This window comes from Gorilla gorilla, chromosome 3, assembly GCF_029281585.2.
Source record: "Gorilla gorilla gorilla isolate KB3781 chromosome 3, NHGRI_mGorGor1-v2.1_pri, whole genome shotgun sequence".
Classification (NCBI taxonomy): Eukaryota; Metazoa; Chordata; class Mammalia; order Primates; family Hominidae; genus Gorilla; species Gorilla gorilla.
The window spans coordinates 71,033,939-71,052,041 of NC_073227.2; the positions used below are offsets into that span (position 1 = coordinate 71,033,939).

An 18,103-nucleotide genomic window follows, 5' to 3' on the forward strand; every position below is an offset into this window, starting at 1 on the left:
AACCAGATCTGTGAGAACTCACTGACTATCTCGAGGACAGCAATAAGCCATGAGGGATCCACCCCCATGACCCAAACACCTCCCACCAGGCTCCACTTCCAACCTTGCGGATTACAGTTCTGCATGAGACTTGGTGGGGACATATATTCAAACTACATTAGCACCACTTCAGCTCAAATTACATTGGTTACAAAATGGTCCTATGGCCACACCAAGCTGCATGGGAGACTGGGAAATGTAGCTTTATCAGGGGTTCTAGTTCCATAGGAGAAGAGAACAGATACTGAAGCATGACTAGCTGTCTCTGCCACATGGGGGTTTTAATACAAAAAGTAAACCTGCAAAGATCCAAGGTGGTGGATGAAGGAGAGGTGACAGAGAGAAAGGACAGCTTCTAGAGCAGTGCACATGTCTGGAGTGTGCATCGCATTTGCCTGGGTATCACCCTTCCTCCATCTTACTTTGGCTCAGTTCTGTTCCAAACTAGATACTTGCCCCCAGTTCCGCCTGTGCTTTCTTGCCTACTTGTTGGTATCATTCCTCTACCCACTACGCCCTTCTGTTTTGATGTCTTTTTCATTCAACAAGAATTTGGGGCCAGGTACAGTGGTTCACATCTGTAATTCCAGGACTTTGGAAGGCTGTTGAGGGAGCATTGCTTGAGCTCAGGAGCTCCAGAGCAACCTAGGTCCTCCCTTTTCTCTCTACAAGAAAAGAGAAAAATTAGCTGGAGGCAGTGGCATGCACCTGTAGTCCCAACTATTTAGGAGGCTGAGGCAGGAGGATCCCTTGAGCCTAGGAGGTCAGGGCTACAGTGAGCCGTGATTGTGCCTTTGCACTCCAGCCTGGGTGACAGAGTGAGACCCTGTCTTCCCTGCCCCAAAAAACTAGGAAAGTGCTGGAGATGCTAAGTTACACCCTTATCGAGGAGCTTACAGTCTGGTGGCTGAGACAGACACATAGACAATGAAGTACAATTAGGATGGCTCATACTCTGATGGAAGCCTGTGCAGAGTATTGTGGGGGCTCCAGGGAAAGTGGGTCCTTTTCTAAGTAGGATGAAATTGAAGAATGATGTAGAAAGGTTTCATAGAGAGGTGGTATTAGTACTAAAACTGGATCTTGAAGAGTGAGAACGTGCTTGTCACACTGCTAGCGCATAGTGAGGAGAAGAAACAGAATGAAGCATAGAAAAGCATCCTCCCTGTGTGTGACAGTTAGAAGATAATAGAAGACCAATTTAACTTGGCTTAAGCATAAAGAGTGAATTTATTGGATCCTATAACTCAAAAATCAGAGAGGGTGGGAAATACAGATTCAGCTGGATTCAAGCATTCCATGGATGTTGTTTGGCCCAAATTTCTTGCCTTCTCTTAACACTACTTTCTACTCTGTTGACTTCATTTAGGCATGTTCTTCCCAGGAGGTAGCGGGGATGGCCACAAACACTCAATATTAAATGCAGGCTCTGAGATGCCCCAGCAGAATGATAGTTTATTTTCTTCTAATGGTTCAGGTTAAAGCTTCTAGTTATCTCTGATTGAACTGACTTGAATCCTATGCCCAGTCCTGAAAGTGAGTATGGCCAGGCAGCCCTAAGCAAGCCACAGAAACTGAAGGTGCATTGGCTGCTGTTTCCTGAAGGGAAATGGGTGATATCTGCAGAAGAAGGAAAAGCAGATGTTGGGCAGGCAAGAACGACAGATGAACACGACAGTCTGCTTAGGGAGCTTCTAGTAATCCAGGATGGATAGAGCAAGAGACCAGGTGATGAGAGCTTTGGATGCCACTGGGCAGAGTGTGGACTTTATTTGGTGGGCAAGAGGGTGCCACTGGAGGGTTTAAATCAGGAATAACATGGTTCTTTGACATATTATTACTAATTGAAGTCCACACGAGGCTTCACTGTATATGTTGTACATTCTATGGGTTTTGAAAAATGGGTAACAGCATGTATCCACCCTTATACTTCATACAGAATAGTTTAACTGGCTGGGCATGGTGGACCATGCCTGCAATCCCAGCACTTTGGGAGGCCAAGGGGGGTGGGTCACATGAGGTCAGGAGTTTGAGGCCAGCCTGGCCAACATGGCAAAACCCCATCTCTACTAAAAATACAAAAATTAGCTGGGTGTGGTGGCATGTGCCTGTAATCCCAGCTACTCAAGAGGCTGAGTTAGGAGAGTGGCTTGAACCCAGGAGGCGGAGATGGCAGTGAGTTGAGATCGTGCCATTGCACTCCAGCCTGGGAGACAGAGTGAGACTCTGTCTCAAAAAAAAAAAAAAAAAAGTTTGACTGCCCTAAAAATCCTTTGTTCTCTACCTAGTTATTCCATCCCCTCAAGCCCTCGGCAACCAATGGTCTTTTTGCTCTCTCCCAAGTTTTTGCCTTTACCAGAATGACATATAGTTGGAATAATACAGTATGTAGCCTTTTCAGATTGGCTTCTTTCACTCAGTAATATGCATTTAAGTTTCCTTCGTGTCTTTTTATGGCTTGAGAGATCATTTCTTTTTATCGCGGAGAAATATTCCACTGTATGGATGTATCACAGTTTGTTTATGCATTCTTCTATTGAAGGACATCTTAGTTGTTTCCACATGTTGGCAATTATGGATAAAGCTGCTACAAATGTGCATGTGCAGGTTTTTGGGTCGAAATAAGCTTTCAACTCCTTTGAGTAAATACCAAGGAGTAGTGCTGGGTCAAGCATGGTCCTTTGCATAACCCTCTTTTATTTGCAATATACTTTCACATTCATTAATTTACCCAATTTTCACAGGAGCTCTCTGAGTTAAGTGAAGCATGTGTTTTTATTCTTACATAACAGGTGGGAAACTGAGGATCCAAGAATTTAAGTAAGACATACGAATTCACCTAGTTGGTGAGTGTGTAACCACAACACTTAATCCAGCCTCTTCATACAGCCTGAAGTTTACAATAAAGCAATTAGCTGTAGCCAGAATAATTCTCATGATCTCATCCTACACCTCTCAAACAATGAGACCAGGCCAGTCTTAGAAAAATGGGGAAGTAGCAAGATCCTTTCACTGTCTTCCTGGGTCCACACCCAGAGTCTGTCTTTCAGACGTCCTCTGGCTTTTTCTCCAGGATCAAAAGCACCCTCACTACTACCCTGGAGACTGCCCAGAAACAGGCCAGATAACTCGATGAAGTCATTCGAGTAATTGTTATTATTAATGACTCAGAGTGCTGCCCCTCCCAGATGAAATATGCATTTCATAGTAGTTTAAAGACTTATCTCAAAAGAGTGAAAAAATGTGGCAATTTTTAGCACCCTGGCAGGACTTGGAGGGTGGAGACAGATGAAGTGAGGTCTCTCAGTGCTCCTGAAATTATACCTCATATTTGGTTCAAATAATATGTCATACCTATAGGTAACGGGTATGATGGGTTAACTTCCTGACATTGCCATGGCATTTATTCTTTCATTTCATTCCAAGTTGCAGAAATTACCCCCAGAGAATTAGAAGAAGGTATCAATGGGCAAAATGACTTAAGTATAGTTACATTTCCTTTCAGTACCTAGGCCTTAATTTCCCCTTCAGTTATATATATATATATGCACATATTTTAAGTGAAAGCAAGTTTATTAAGAAAGCAAAGGAATAAAGAATGGCTACTCCATAGGTAGAGCAGTGACATGGGCTGCTCAACTGTGTATACTTATAGTTACTTTTTTTTTTTTGGAAACATAAAATTTTATTAAAAAACATATAACAAACAAAAATTACTAAAGGAAAGCCATAGGACTTGTTGCTGAGACATAGTGAGAAAAATGGTTGTTAGTCAGAAAAATTATTGTTGAATGAGGTGTGAACAATCTCTTTTCTTTTTCATTATACTTTAAGTTCTAGGGTACATGTACACAACATGCAGGTTTTTTACATAGGTATACATGTGCCATGTTAGTTTGCTGCACCCATCAACTTGTCAATTACATTAGGTATTTCCTTGAATGCTATCCCTCCCCCAGCCCCTCACGTCCCAACAGGCGCTGGTGTGTGATGATCCCTGCCCTGTGTCCATGTGTTCTTGTTGTTCAACTCCCACCTATGAGTGAGAACATGCGGTGTTTGGTTTTCTGTCCTTGTGATAGTTTGCTTAGAATGATGGTTTCCAGCTTCATCCATGTCCTTGCAAAGGATATGAACTCACCCTTTTTTATGGCTGCATAGTATTCCATGGTGTATATGTGCCAGGTTTTCTTAATTCAGTTTATCATTGATGGACATTTGGGTTGGTTCCAAGTCTTTGCTATTTTGAATAGTGCTGTAATAAACATACGTGTGCATGTGTCTTTATCGTAGAAAGATTTATAATACTTTGGGTATATACCCAGTAATGGAATCGCTGGGTCAAATGGTATTTCTAGTTCTAGATCCTTGAGGAATCACCACACTGTCTTCCACAGTGGTTGAACTAATTAACACTTCCACCAACAGTGTATTTCTCCACATCCTCTCCAGCATCTGTTGTTTCCTGACTTTTTAATGATTGCCATTCTAACTGGTGTGAGATGGTATCTCATTGTGGTTTTGATTTGCATTTCTCTGATGACCAGTGATGATGAGCATTTTTTCATATGTCTGTTGGCTGCATAAATGTCTTCTTTTGAGAAGTATCTGTTCATATCCTTTGCCCACTTTTTGATGGGGTTGTTTTTTTTCTTGTAAATTTATTTAAGTTCTTTGTAGATTCTGGATATTAGCCCTTTGTCAGATGGGTAGATTGCAAAGATTTTCTCCCATTCTGTAGGCTGCCTCTTCACTCTGATGGTAGTTTCTTTTGCTGTGCAGAAGCTCTTTAGTTTAATTAGATCCCATTTGTCTATTTTGGCTTTTGTTGCCATTGCTCTTGGTGCTTTAGTCATGAAGTCTTTGCCCATGCCTATGTCCTGAATGGTATTGCCTAGGTTTTCTTCTAGGGTTTTTATGGTGTTAGGTCTTACATTTAAGTCTTTAATCCATCTTGAGTTAATTTTTGTATATGGTGTAAGGAAGGGATCCAGTTTCAGCTTTCTACATATGGCTAGCCAGTTTTCCCAGCACCTTTTATTAAATAGGGAATCCTTTCCCCATTGCTTGTTTTTCTCAGGTTTGTCAAAGATCAGATGGTTGTAGATGTGTAGTGTTATTTCTGAGGGCTCTGTTATGTTCCATTGGTCTATATACCTGTTTTGGTACCAGTACCATGCTGTTTTGGTTACTGTAGCCTTGTAGTATAGCTTAAAGTTAGGTAGCATGATGCCTCCAGCTTTGTTCTTTAGGCTTAGGATTGTCTTGGCAATTGCAGGCTCTTTTTTGGTTCCATATGAACTTTAAAGTAGTTTTTTCCAATTCTGTGAAGAAAGTCATTGGTAGCTTGATGGGGATAGCATTGAATCTATAAATTACCTTGGGCAGTGTGGCCATTTTCATGATATTGATTCTTCCTATCCATGAGGATGGAATGTTCTTCCATTTGTTTGTGTCCTCTTTTATTTCATTGAGCAGTGGTTTGTAGTTCTCCTTGAAGAGGTCCTTCACATCCCTTGTAAGTTGGATTCCTAGATATTTTATTCTCTTTGTAGTAATTGCTAATGGGAGTTCACTCATGATTTGTCTCTCTGTTTTTCTATTATTGGTGTATAGGAATGCTTGTGATTTTTGCACATTGATTTTGTATCCTGAGACTTTGCTGAAGTTGATCCTCAGCTTAAGGAGATTTTGGGCTGAGCCGATGGGGTTTTCTAAATATACAACCATGTATCTGCAAACAGGGACAATTTGACTTCCTCTTTTCCTAATTGAATACCCTTTATTTCTTTCTCTTGCTTGATTGCCCTAGCCAGAACTTCCAACACTATGTTGAATAGAAGTGGTGAGAGAGGGCATCCTTGTCTTGTGCCAGTTTTCAAAGGGAATGCTTCCAGTTTTTGTTCATTCGGTATGATATTGGCTGTGGGTTTGTCATAAATAGCTGTCATTATTTTGAGATATGTCCCATCAATACCTAGTTTATTGACAGTTCTTTGCATGAAGGGCTATTGAATTTTGTCAAAGGCCTTTTCTGCATCTATTGAGATAATCATGCGGTTTTTGTCATTGGTTCGGTTTATGTGATGGATTATGTTTATTGATTTGCATACATTGAACCAGCTTTGCATCCCACGGATGAAGCCGAGCTGATTGTGGTGGATAAGCTTTTTGATGTGCTGCTGGATTCGGTTTGCCAGTATTTTATTGAGGATTTTTGCATCGATGTTCATCAGGGATATTGGTCTAAAATTCTCTTTTTTTGTTGTGTCTCTATCAGGCTTTGGTATCAGGATGATGTTGGCCTCATAAAATGAGTTAGGGAGGATTCCCTCTTTTTCTATTGATTGAAATAGTTTCAGAAGGAATGGTACCAGCTCCTCTTTGTACTTCTGGTAGAATTTGGTTGTGAACCCATCTCGTCCTGGACTTTTTTTGGGTGGTAGGCTATTCATTATTGACTCAATTTCAGAACCTGTTATTGATCTATTCAGAGATTCAGCTTCTTCCTGATTTAGTCTTGGGAGGGTGTATGTGTCCAGAATTTATCCATTTCTTCTAGATTTTCTAGTTTATTTGTGTAGAGGTGTTTATAGTATTCTCTGATGGGAGTTTGTATTTCTGTGGTATTGGTGGTGATATCCCCTTTATCATTTTTTATTGCGTCTATTTGATTCTTCTCTCCTTTCTTCTTTATTAGTCTTGCTAGCGGTTTATTAATTTTGTTGATCTTTTCAAAAAACCAGCTCCTGGATTCACTGATTTTTTGAAGGGATTTTTGTGTCTCTATCTCCTTCAATTCTTCTCTGATCTTATTTATTTCTTGCTTTTTGCTAGCTTTTGAATGTGTTTGCTCTTGCTTCTTTAGTTCTTTTAATTGTGATGTTAGGGTGTCAATTTTAGACCTTTCCTGCTTTCTCTTGTGGCTATTTTGTGCTATAAATTTCCCTCTATACACTGCTTTAAATGTGTCCCAGAGATTCTGGTACATTGTGTCTTTGTTCTCATTGGTTTCAAAGAACATCTTTATTTCTGCCTTCATTTCATTATTTACCCAGTAGTCAGTCATTCAGGAGTGGTCGTTCAGTTTCCATGTAGTTGTGCAGTTTTGAGTGAGTTTATTAATCCTGAGTTCTAATTTGATTGCACTGTGGTCTGAGAGAGTTTGTTGTTATTTCTGTTCTTTTCCATTTGCTGAGGAGTGTTTTACTACCAAGTATGTGGTCAGTTCTAGAATAAGTGTGATGTGGTGCTGAGAAGAGTGTATATTCTGTTGATTTGAGGTGGATAGTTCTGTAGATGTCTATTAGGTCTGCTTGGTACAGAGCTGAGTTCAAGTCCTGGATATCCTTGTTAACCTTCTGTCTTGTTGATCTGTCTAATATTGACAGTGGGGTATTAAAGTCTGCCATTATTATTGTGTGGGAGTCTAAGTCTCTTGTAGGTTTCTAAGGCCTTGCTTTATGAATCTGGGTGGTCCTGTATTGGGTGCATATATATTTAGGATAGTTAGCTCTTCTTGTTGAATTGATCCCTTTACCATTAGGTAGTGGCCTGGCCTTCTTTGTCTCTTCTTATCTTTGTTGGTTTAAAGTCTGTTTGATCAGAGACTAGGATTGCAATCCTTGCTTTTTTTTTGCTTTCCATTTGCTTGGTAGCTCTTCCTTCATCCCTTTATTTTGAGCCTATGTGCGTCTTTGCACATTAAATGGGTCTCCTGAATACAGCACACCAATGGGTCTTGACTCTTTATCCAATTTTCCAGTCTGTGTCTTTTAACTGGAGCATTTAGCCCTTTTATGTTTAAGGATAATATTGTTATGTTTGAATTTGATCTTGTCATTTTGATGTTAGCTGGTTATTTTGCCCATTAATCGATGCAGTTTCTTCATAGTGTTGATGGTCTTTACAATTTGGCATGTTTTTGCAGTGGCTGGTACAGTTGTTCCTTTCCATGTTTAGCGCTTCCTTCAGGAGCTCTTGTAGGGCAGGCATGGTGGTGACAAAGTCTCTCAGCATTTGCTTGTCTGTAAAGGATTTTATTTGTCCTTCACTTATGAAGTTTAATTTGGCTGGATATGAGATTTGGGGTTGAAAATTCTTTTCTTCAAGAATGTTCAATGTTGGCCCCCACTCTCTTCTGGCTTGTAGGGTTTCTGCCATGAGATCCACTGTTAGTCTGATGGGCTTGCCTCTGTGGTTAACCTGACCTCCCTCTCTGGCTGCCCTTAACATTTTTTCCTGCCTTTCAACCTTAGTGAATCTGACAGTTATGTGTGTTGGGGTTGCTCTTCTCGAGGAGTGTCTCTGTGGTGTTCTCTGTAATTCCTGAATTTGAATGTTGGCCTGCCTTGCTAGGTTAGGGAAGTTTTCCTGGATAATACCCTGAAGAGTGTTTTCTAACTTGGTTCCATTCTCCCAGTCACTTTCAGGTACACCAATCAAACGCATATTTGGTCTTTTCACATAGTCCCATATTTCTTGGAGGCTTTGTTCATTTCTTTTTACTCTTTTTTCTCTAATCTTGTCTTCTCGCTTTATTTCGTTAATTTGATCTTCAATCACTGATATCCTTTATTCCACTTGATCAAATCGGCTATTGAAGCTTGTGCGTGCATCACGTAGTTCTCATGCCATGGTTTTCAGCTCCATCAGGTCATTTAATGTCTTCTGTACATTGTTTATTCAGTTAGCTATTCGTCTAACCTTTTTTCAAGGTTTTTAGCTTCCTCGCGATGGGTTAGAACATGATCCTTTAGCTTGGAGAAGTTTGTTATTACTGAGCTTCTGAAGCCTACTTCTGTCAACTTGTCAAACTCATTCTCCATCCAGTTGCTGGTGAGGAGCTGTGATCCTTTGGAGGAGATCTGTTTTTTGGAATTTTCAGCTTTTCTGCTCTGGTTTCTCCCCATCTTTGTGGTTTTATCTACCTTTGGTCTTTGATGTTGGTCACCTACAGATGGGGTTTTGGTGTGGATGTCCTTTCTGTTGATGTTGATGCTATTCCTTTCTGTTTGTTAGTTTTCCTTCTAACAGTCAAACCCCTGAGCTGCAGGTCTGTTGGAGTTTGCTGGAGGTCCACTCCAGACCCTGTTTCCCTGGGTATCACCAGCGGAGGCTGCAGAACAGCAAATATTGCTGCCTGATCCTTCCTCTGGAGGCTTTGTCCCAGAGGGGCACCCACCTGTTTGAGGAGTCTGTTGGCCCCTACTGGGAGGTGTTTCCCAGTCAGGCTACATGGGGGTCAGGGACTTGCTTGAGGAGGCAGTCTGTCTGTTCTTGGAGCTCGAATGCCCTGCTGAGAGAACCACTGCTCTCTTCAGATGCGTCAGACATGGACATTTAAGTCTGCAGAAGCTTTTTATTCTGCTTTTTATTCTACTATGCCCTGCCCCCAGAGGCGGAATCTATAGAGGTGGTAGGCCTTGCTGAGCTGTGGTGGGCCCCGCCCAGTTCACGCTTCCCGCCTCTTTGTTTACACTGTGAGTTACTCAAGCCTCAGCAATGGTGGACGCCCCTTCCCCTGCCAATCTGCAGTGTCGTAGGTTGATCTCAGACTGCCGTGCTAGCAGTGAGCAAGGCTCCGTGGATGTGGGACCCATTGAACCAGGCACGGGAAGGTATCTCCTGATCTTCTGGTTGCTAAGACTGCAGGGAAAGCACAGTATTTGGTCAGAAGTGTACTGTTTCTCCAGGTACAGTCTGTCACGGCTTCCCTTGGCTAGGAAAGGGAAATCCCCTGACCCTTGCACTTCCCGGGTGAGGTGATGCCCTGCCCTGCTTCGGCTCACCCTCTGTGGGCTGCACCCACTGTCCAACTAATCCCAGTGAGATGAACCAGTTACCTCAGTTGGAAATGCAGAAATCATCCGTCTTCTGTGGATCTTACTGGGAGCTGCACACTGGAGCTGCTCCTATTTGGCCATCTTGGAAGCCAGTTATTTCTTGATTATATACTAAACAAGGTGTGGATTGTTCGTGAGTTTTCCTGGGAAGGGGTGGGCAATTCCAAGAACTGAGGGTTCCTCCACTTTTTAGACCATATAGGGTAACTTCGTGACATTGTCACGGCATTTGTAAGCTGTCATGGCACTATTGAGAGTGTCTAGTGTATAATGAGCAGTGAGGATGACCAGAGGCCATTTTTGTCACCATCTTGGTTTTGGTGGATTTTAGGCAACTTCTTTACTGCAACCTGTTTTATCAGCAAGGTTTTAGTGACCTCCTATCTCATCCTGTGACTTAGAATGCCTAAACTTTCTGGGAATGCAGCCCAGTAGGGCTCAGCCTTATTTTACCCAGTCCTATAGTCACTCTGGTTCAAACACCTCTGACATATTTCACCCCTCCCTGTTACAAGGGAACCCTTAATCCTAAAGGTTCTAGAGGGACAAAGATCCATCTTCTGTAACTTCTTCAAGGCTCCCATCAGTAATCTTTATCACCCTCGTAGGTTTATTACCCTGAGTGAAATGTATCACATTTCTTGTTGGGGTAGAGGTGGCATGTCACAAGCATTATAGGAGTATTTTAGTTTCCTCTCTATAATCTCCACACCACTACAAATACACATATAATCTGAATACAGGCTACTAGCTATCCAAAGGCAGCTTCATGACAAATCTCTTCCAACCGGGTTGCTGCCGCTAAACTGTGTCCTTGTAGAGACTTTATGGCTAACACAGAGAAAGCATTCTAAAAACAGTTTTAGAAAATAAAATAAACATCCCGGCATGAATTTTGACACTATTCCTCAAATGTAGGAAAAGCAGTGCCCTGATTGTTACAATGAGGGGCTGGCCTCTATCCAGCATGCTGTATTTTTATTTTTTACCACAAAATGACTCAAATTCCTTCCTTTTGCCATTAAAATTTTAGTAGTTGACTGGCCTTGGGCACCTCTGATCTTGAATAATCTTAGACATCTTACAGTGAATGAAAACATTGCTTGCCTAAATATGATTCCAATATATATATTTTTAAGATTGAGGATTTCTGGGTCACTGTTTTATTTCTTTCCTGAACTGCAGAGAGGCTGTTGGCTACCTCTGTACAGCTTTTGGGTGAGGACAGTGTAACTTAGAGCCGTCCTCAAAAGGAATCATCTTTGGATGTTAATGATTTTCCAAGTGGAGATTTTAATTCAGTTCATTCTGGGTGCCAGTGTCAGGATGAGATTTTCAGGGTTCACCCAGAGCGATCATTTATAACAATACCAGTAGAGCATTTAAGTCAGTATATCTTTCTATGGCCTTCCATTGCCTTCAAAATAAAATCCAAACTTCTTAACAAGGCTTTAAGGCCCTTTACAATCTATCCCTCTAGCCAATCCAGTGGTCCTCTATCCTTGGGATCCTTGGGAACTTATCACTTCTGTCGAACTTGAGTCTGCAGTGTAACAGTTGCTTACATTCTATCTCCCCCACTAAGTTGTGAGCACTGGACTCTCATTCCTGAGCACAGGACATGGTGTTCTGTAGCAATCCATAAATATCTGATGAATGAATTAATGAATGAAAAGAATTCAGGCCAGATGCGGTGGCTCAGGCCTGTAATCTCAGCACTTTGGGAGACCGAGGCAAAAGCATCACTTGAGGCCAGGAATTTGAGACCAGCCTGGCCAACATGGTGAAATCCCGTCTCTACTACAAATACAAAAATTAGCTGGGTGTGGTGGCACATGCCTGTAATCCCAGCTACTTCTGGAGGCTGAGGCATGAGAATCACTTGAGCCTGGGGGGCAGAGGTTGCAGTGAGCCGAGACTGCACCACTGAACTCCAGCCTGGGTGACAGAGTGAGACTCTGTCTCAAAAAAAAAAAAAAAAAGAAAGAGAAGAATTCATTGATGAACCCACAGTGTAGAATGAGCTATGAGTACTTTACTAGACAGTCAGCTTAGGCAAATGTAGTAATATAAGCCTGTGAAGATCATTGGTGTACTATTAACTTGTTTTTCCTCACTGTGAAATCAGTAAGCCCTTCAGTGGAGAGAGGCCACAAGGATTCATTCTGCCCTGGCTCCATCTACCCTGATAAATTTTCTTTTTTGGCCCTAGCATTGCATTGTCTCAAAGCCTCTTGTCAATGCCTCACTCCTCTGAATCCCATCCTTGTGTGCACTGGAATGGGTTCTTTCCTTTATGAGAATTTTAATAGAAATTGCTAGGACTTCTCAGTCTATCTGAATGAAGTTGTACAAAGTTCACAGTCTAAGGATGACCCTATTTCAATAAGCTGGACTCTTGGTGTTTTTAATTTGCTATTGTAAGACCTCTGTGTTGCCTGACCTTGAAGAAGCCTGACTTCCTTTATTGTGCCTTCTGCAGAAAGCAGAGTTCTGCCTTTTCCTGGGGCATATTTTTCTCTGTCCCATTCTGTCTCTTAGCTTTATGCAGGAGCATTGGCAGACATGATCAAAACCACCACCATCCCTGTGCGAAGTACTCCATCCATATTTAATATTTTTGTTTTCATTTAAACATTTTTTTTTGGTAAAAAATATGTAATGCTTCATGAACTTGTGTGTCATCCTTCAGCAGGGGCCATGCTAATCATCTTCTCTTATCATTCCAATTTTAGTATATGTGCTGCCAAAGTGAGCACTCTATCCATGTTTATTCATGGAATCCTCACAACAGCCTATGGAGTAGGTGCCGTTATTATAAACTTCTCTTTGCAGATGAGGAAATTGAGGCATAGAAAGACCGATTTGCTCGAGGTCACATCTAGGGACGCTTGTGGCCTAGCTCCAGGACATTACACTCACCTGGATTTTTCTTGGGACCACTTCTCCTCTGTGTGTTACACTAGCAAATATTCTGCATCTTCCACCATCCTTGCTCTAGCAGCCAGAGCTTTTTTATGTCATACTGACCTTCATGTGGACTTTATAGGCAGAGCCATGAAAGCAAAGTGCTTTCCTTTCATGTGGTCTTCATTTCTTCAGTCTGCCTTTCCTTCTTGCTGACAGTCAGCCCTCGACCTTGTGCTGAGTGATCTGTGGGTATTCAGCAGTTTTCCCAGTCATAAGAGAATCCTGCTGGAGGAAGGATGATGTGACAGTATGAAGCAGTGGGGGTTAAGTTTAGGTTGCGGCATGTTCGGGAGGCTGTCGGGAGAACTACAGTGAGAAAATGTCTGAGACCCTTTGGTAAAATACTGCAGAGTCATGTAGGCTTCATACCATCCATGTCTATCACTGTTTAGAATTTTCAAAAACAGAAACAGTTTTGTGAGCCAGGCGGGGTAGGAATTATCATTATTATTTATTTTTTGGCTGAAAACTGCAGCTCAGAAAGCAAAATGATTGGCTGTAGGTCATCCAGCTACTAAGCAGTGAAGCAGGTTTAGCACTTCTGTTTCCTTTCCCCACAGCGCCCTGTTTCTCTGTGACTGTACAAGCAGACAATGAATAAAAACCAACATCCTCTATCTTCATAATTGAAATTTTTCTTTTGTTGCTTTCTCAGAAAACAAATGTGAAATGAACTTGTAGTCCCTGTTGACTGGCTATTGCTACTACCTTCCTTCTCACTTACAAATTCTAGTGTGCTAAGGTGGTGATCGTGATGAGCAACTTCAGAGGGGCCAAGGCTCTGGTTGATGGACCAGTGATCAAATCGTTTTGTCTGGAAATCCGGCTGACTCGTACATGAGTCTGGATTATGGAAGACTACTGGCTTGTATGACCGTGAGAATGTCACCTTATTGCTCTGTTCTTATTTCCATCTCTCTTCCAGGCTATGGGAAATTATTATATGCTGCTTGAAGTATAGTGAAGTAGGAAAAGAAAGATTATTTTGAAACTTCCAAATGATGTAATTTACTTCCATCCTGCCATGGAACATTCCACCATGTGTTTGTGTGATATTCACTTTTACTTTCCCCTCTCCATCCTTCACCAGGTGTTATTTTTTTCAGCATGAGGATGTATTATTTTTATTTTTTTTGAGACTAGAGTTTTACTCTTGTCGCCCAGGCTGTAGTGCAATGGCACGATCTTGGCTCATTGCAACCTCCGCCTCCCGGGTTCAAGCAATTCTCCTGCCTCAGCCTTCCAAGTAGCTGGGATTACAGGCACCTGCCACCATGCCTGGCTAATTTTTGTATTTTTAGTAGAGACAGGGTTTCACCATGTTGGCTAGGCTGGTCTCGAACTCCTGACCTCAGGTGATCTTCCTGCCTCGGCCTCCCAAAATGCTGGGATTACAGGTGTGAGCCACTGCGCCTGGCCTAGAATGTATTATTTTTATATAAAATGGCCTGCAACAAATTAACTCTGCTCTATTATTGTTATTATTACTATTTTTGAGAGAGGGTCTCACTGTGTTAACCAGGCTAGAGTGCAGTGGCACGATTTTGGTTCACTGCAACCTCTGCCTCCCGGGCTCAAATGATCTTCCCACCTCAGCCTCCCTAGTAGCTGAGACCACTTTTTTATGCCACTACTTTTGGCTAATTTTTTAAGGTTTTTGTAGAGACAAGGTCACACTATATTGCCCAGGCTGGTCTTGAACTCCTGGGCTCAAGTGATCCTCCCTTCTTGGCCTCCCAAAGTGCTGGGATTACAGGAGTGAGCTATTGTGCCCTGCCAACTCTGCTCTAATTGTAACTTAAGCCTCCAAAGTGGAATGAAGAATGAATGCCAAATTTGCTTTATAATAAGGGAGAAAAAAACACACTCAACTATAGGCAATCTTTACATTTCTTCCTCTATTCACTTGTATACATTGTCTATTTTACTTAAAGGAAAAGTTCTTTATATTCATTTTAGTTCACTAAAACTTTGTTTCATGCCTACTTTTGGCTTTTTCCTGGTTGATTCTCCAAACAATGAGACACAGTGTCCGTCCTCATAGAGCTGACAAATTTGTGATGAGAAATGAAAAAAACGTTGGTTTTCTAAAGATTCTCTGGAGGCAGAAACAGGATTGTGACACACACAGAATTGCGGGGCTTCTAGGCACATCTCTTCCCAGTAGTGCTTTGCCAGCCCCATAGTGTCTGCCCCTGTGCAGTGGTAGGTTGCTGGTCATCTGGATGTTCTGACCCTGGAAAATGCTGCCGTCTCCGGCTCTTTCTCGTATGGTCCAGCTCACTGCTCATTTGAGCCATTTATTCCCACAGCTTTCCTCCACTTTCACAAGAGGAAAAAGCATCCATTATCCCTAACCCTGTTATACTCTCACACATTGATTACAAAGCAGAGGTACTTCGTGTTTTCCCTGCTTTATAGGAACGCTTCAAATTATAAATTGTAAAACTTAAAATTGTAAAAAAAAAAAAAGTAGACAAATAAAAACAAAATTCATTCACTTTTTATATTGCAACTCCTCTTTTTTTTTTGGAACTTCCACTAGACTTTAAGTTAAGCTCCCTGAGGTCAGGGACTGGGTCTCTCTTATGTCATCTGTTGCTGCCTATGTCCAGTGCAGAGCCTGGTCCATATCAGCCACTCAATAAATATTTTGCTAAATGCAAATGGATGACTCCATGACTCAGGCATGCATCCCTGTGAACGTGGCCAAGGACAAGCTGAGTGGCAGACACCATGCCGTGCTAGAAATTATCCCTTCTTCTGACACTGGCTGACTTTCCTTGGAACGTGTTAGTGTGACTTGGCCCTCTCTTCCCTCAGGATGAGTTCATTTCCCAAGAGGCTTCTCAGACCCTCATGTAAGTAGAACCTTGGCAGACCCACCCCGGGAGCCCTCCAGACTTGGCCAGGTCCTGCCTGGATCCTGGAGTGAAGGCAGCCTGGGCTCAAGCCAGGGTTCAGCTACATAAACAATGACAGCTGGGATGTCAAATGGAAGGACAAGAACTATGAGAGAGAAAAACAGTTACTCCTGACTGGGAAGGTCAAGGAAGACATCGGGCAGGTGATCAGAGGAATGCACCAGCTGCAGGAGCACAGTCACGGGGCACAGAGGAGCACAGTGTTCCTGGGGAGTGGTCAGAGGCCCGCTGTGGAGAATAACACTGGGAGACAAGAAAATAAAGATTGTTTGGGGACAGTCGTGGACTTTATTCTAGAGGCCAAGAGAAGCAATTTGACCTGAGTTTGGGGAAGCATCACTATGAAGGATGGATTGAAGGGGAGAGTTGGAAAATTGCTTAAAAAGCTCCATCAATAATCCAAGGGATAGCATTGAAGATGACCAAAGCCAAGGCAATAGGACCGCAAAGTCCCCTCCACTTTCCAGTATTTACTTATTTTTGTATCCACAATACTTCCAAACCCAGTGTCAGGCCCAGAATAAGTGGTCGGGAAGTATAGAAGACTGGGTAAATAAAGCACAAATAAAGAAGACATTGGGAATGTAGAATCAATGAATCCATAGGTTGTGAGTGTAAGGGGGTTGGTGAGGGGAAGGAAGAAGATGAAGATAAAATGAGGTTTTGGGTATTATATCTATATGGTTGGAACATTCCTACAGGAGTACAAGGGAAAGCAGAAGCAGATGGTGTTTGAGAGGATTATGACAACCTCTAATGAAGCCTTACTTGGTGGCAGGCATACCTCTAAATACCTTCCGTGTAGTAACTTACTTCATCCATATGATAACCTTATGTGGCGGATACCATTATTCTTTGACAGATGAGGACACCAAGGCACAGGCAGGTAAGATAACCTCCTGAAGTCACACAGCTAACAAGTGGCACAGGCAGAATTTGAATTTTTGTCTCTTGGTTTGGTACCTGTTGTATTGCAGATACCTGTGAAATGCCTGTGGTTAAATTTCGCAGGCCTAGAAAGACAGCCTGCATGCAGCTTTGCAGATGCTCTTTTAGGTCCTTTGGTGTCAATGTCAGTTCTGTAATTCTAACTAGGTCTATTAGTCATGGTCCTTCAGAGAAACAGAATCAACAGGATGTATATGTATGTATATGTATATTCATCCTGTTGTAAATGCGTGTATCTATATATCTAATCTATATCTGTATCTAATCTAGATCTATATCTTGAGAAAGAGAGAGAGAGAAACACAAGGACAGAGAGACATTATTTTAAGGAATTGACTTATGTGACTGTGGAAGCCGGCAAGTCTAAAATCTGCAGGGGTGGGCTGGCAGGCTGGAGATGTAGGGAAGAATTGAACTTTGGTCCGAAATCCACCTTCTCCCAGCGAGGGCAGTCTTTTCTATTAATGTCTTCAGCTGAGTGGATGAAGCCCACTGCATTATGGAGAACAGTCTGCTTTACTCAAAGTCTACTAATTTAAATGTTAACCTCATCTAAAAAATAGCTTCAGAGAAACATCTAGAATAATGTTTGACCAAATATGTAGATACTGTGGCTTGGTCAAGTTGATCCATAAAATTAATTAATCATCACACTAGGGCTCAGAAATAGGGACTTCAATGAGCCTCGTAGGTGGCAAGTGCTGAGCTCCCACTGCAGTAGCCTTTGTGGAAGCAGGCATTGAAGTGTGAATCATTCCTTGATGAATTTGGAAAATTTTAGGCCTGGATTATCAACACTGATCATCTTTAGAACAATATATCTAGGCCGGGTGCAGTGGCTCACGCATGTAATCCCAGTACTTTGGGAGGCCGAGGCAGGTGGATCACCTAGGTCAGGAGTTCGAGACCAGCCTGGCCAACATGGCAAAACCTGGTCTCTATCAAAAATACAAAAATTTGCCAGGCATGGTGGTGGCGCGCCTGTAATCCCAGCTACTCGGGAGGCTGAGGCAGGAGAATGGCTTAAACCCGGGAAGGGGAGGTTTCAGTGAGCCGAGATCATGCCACTGCACTCCAGCCTGGGTGACAGAGTGAGACCCTGGCTCACTGCAATAATCATGGAAGTGTGGCTATCTCTTTGATACACTGATTTCCTTTCTTTTGGGTGTATACCTATGAGTAGGATTGCTGGATAATATGGTAGCTCTATTTTTAGCTTTTTTGAGGGACCTCCAAACTGTTCTTCATGGTGATTGTACTAATTTACATTCCCACCAACAGTGTATGAGGGTTCCTTTTTCTCCACATCCTTGCCAGCATTTGTTATTGCCTGTCTTTTGGATAAAAGCCATTTTAACTGGGATGAGATAATATTTT

The 18,103-nt window shown here is 42.2% G+C and overlaps 1 non-coding gene across 1 annotated transcript; it reads right to left on the minus strand.

Moving 5' to 3' along the window:
* Positions 1 to 12,534: 12,534 nt before the first annotated feature.
* Positions 12,535 to 12,643, minus strand: LOC115934390 (U6 spliceosomal RNA). The gene has a single exon (XR_004070202.1). It is a non-coding gene; the product is annotated as a U6 spliceosomal RNA (small nuclear RNA).
* Positions 12,644 to 18,103: the final 5,460 nt, after the last annotated feature.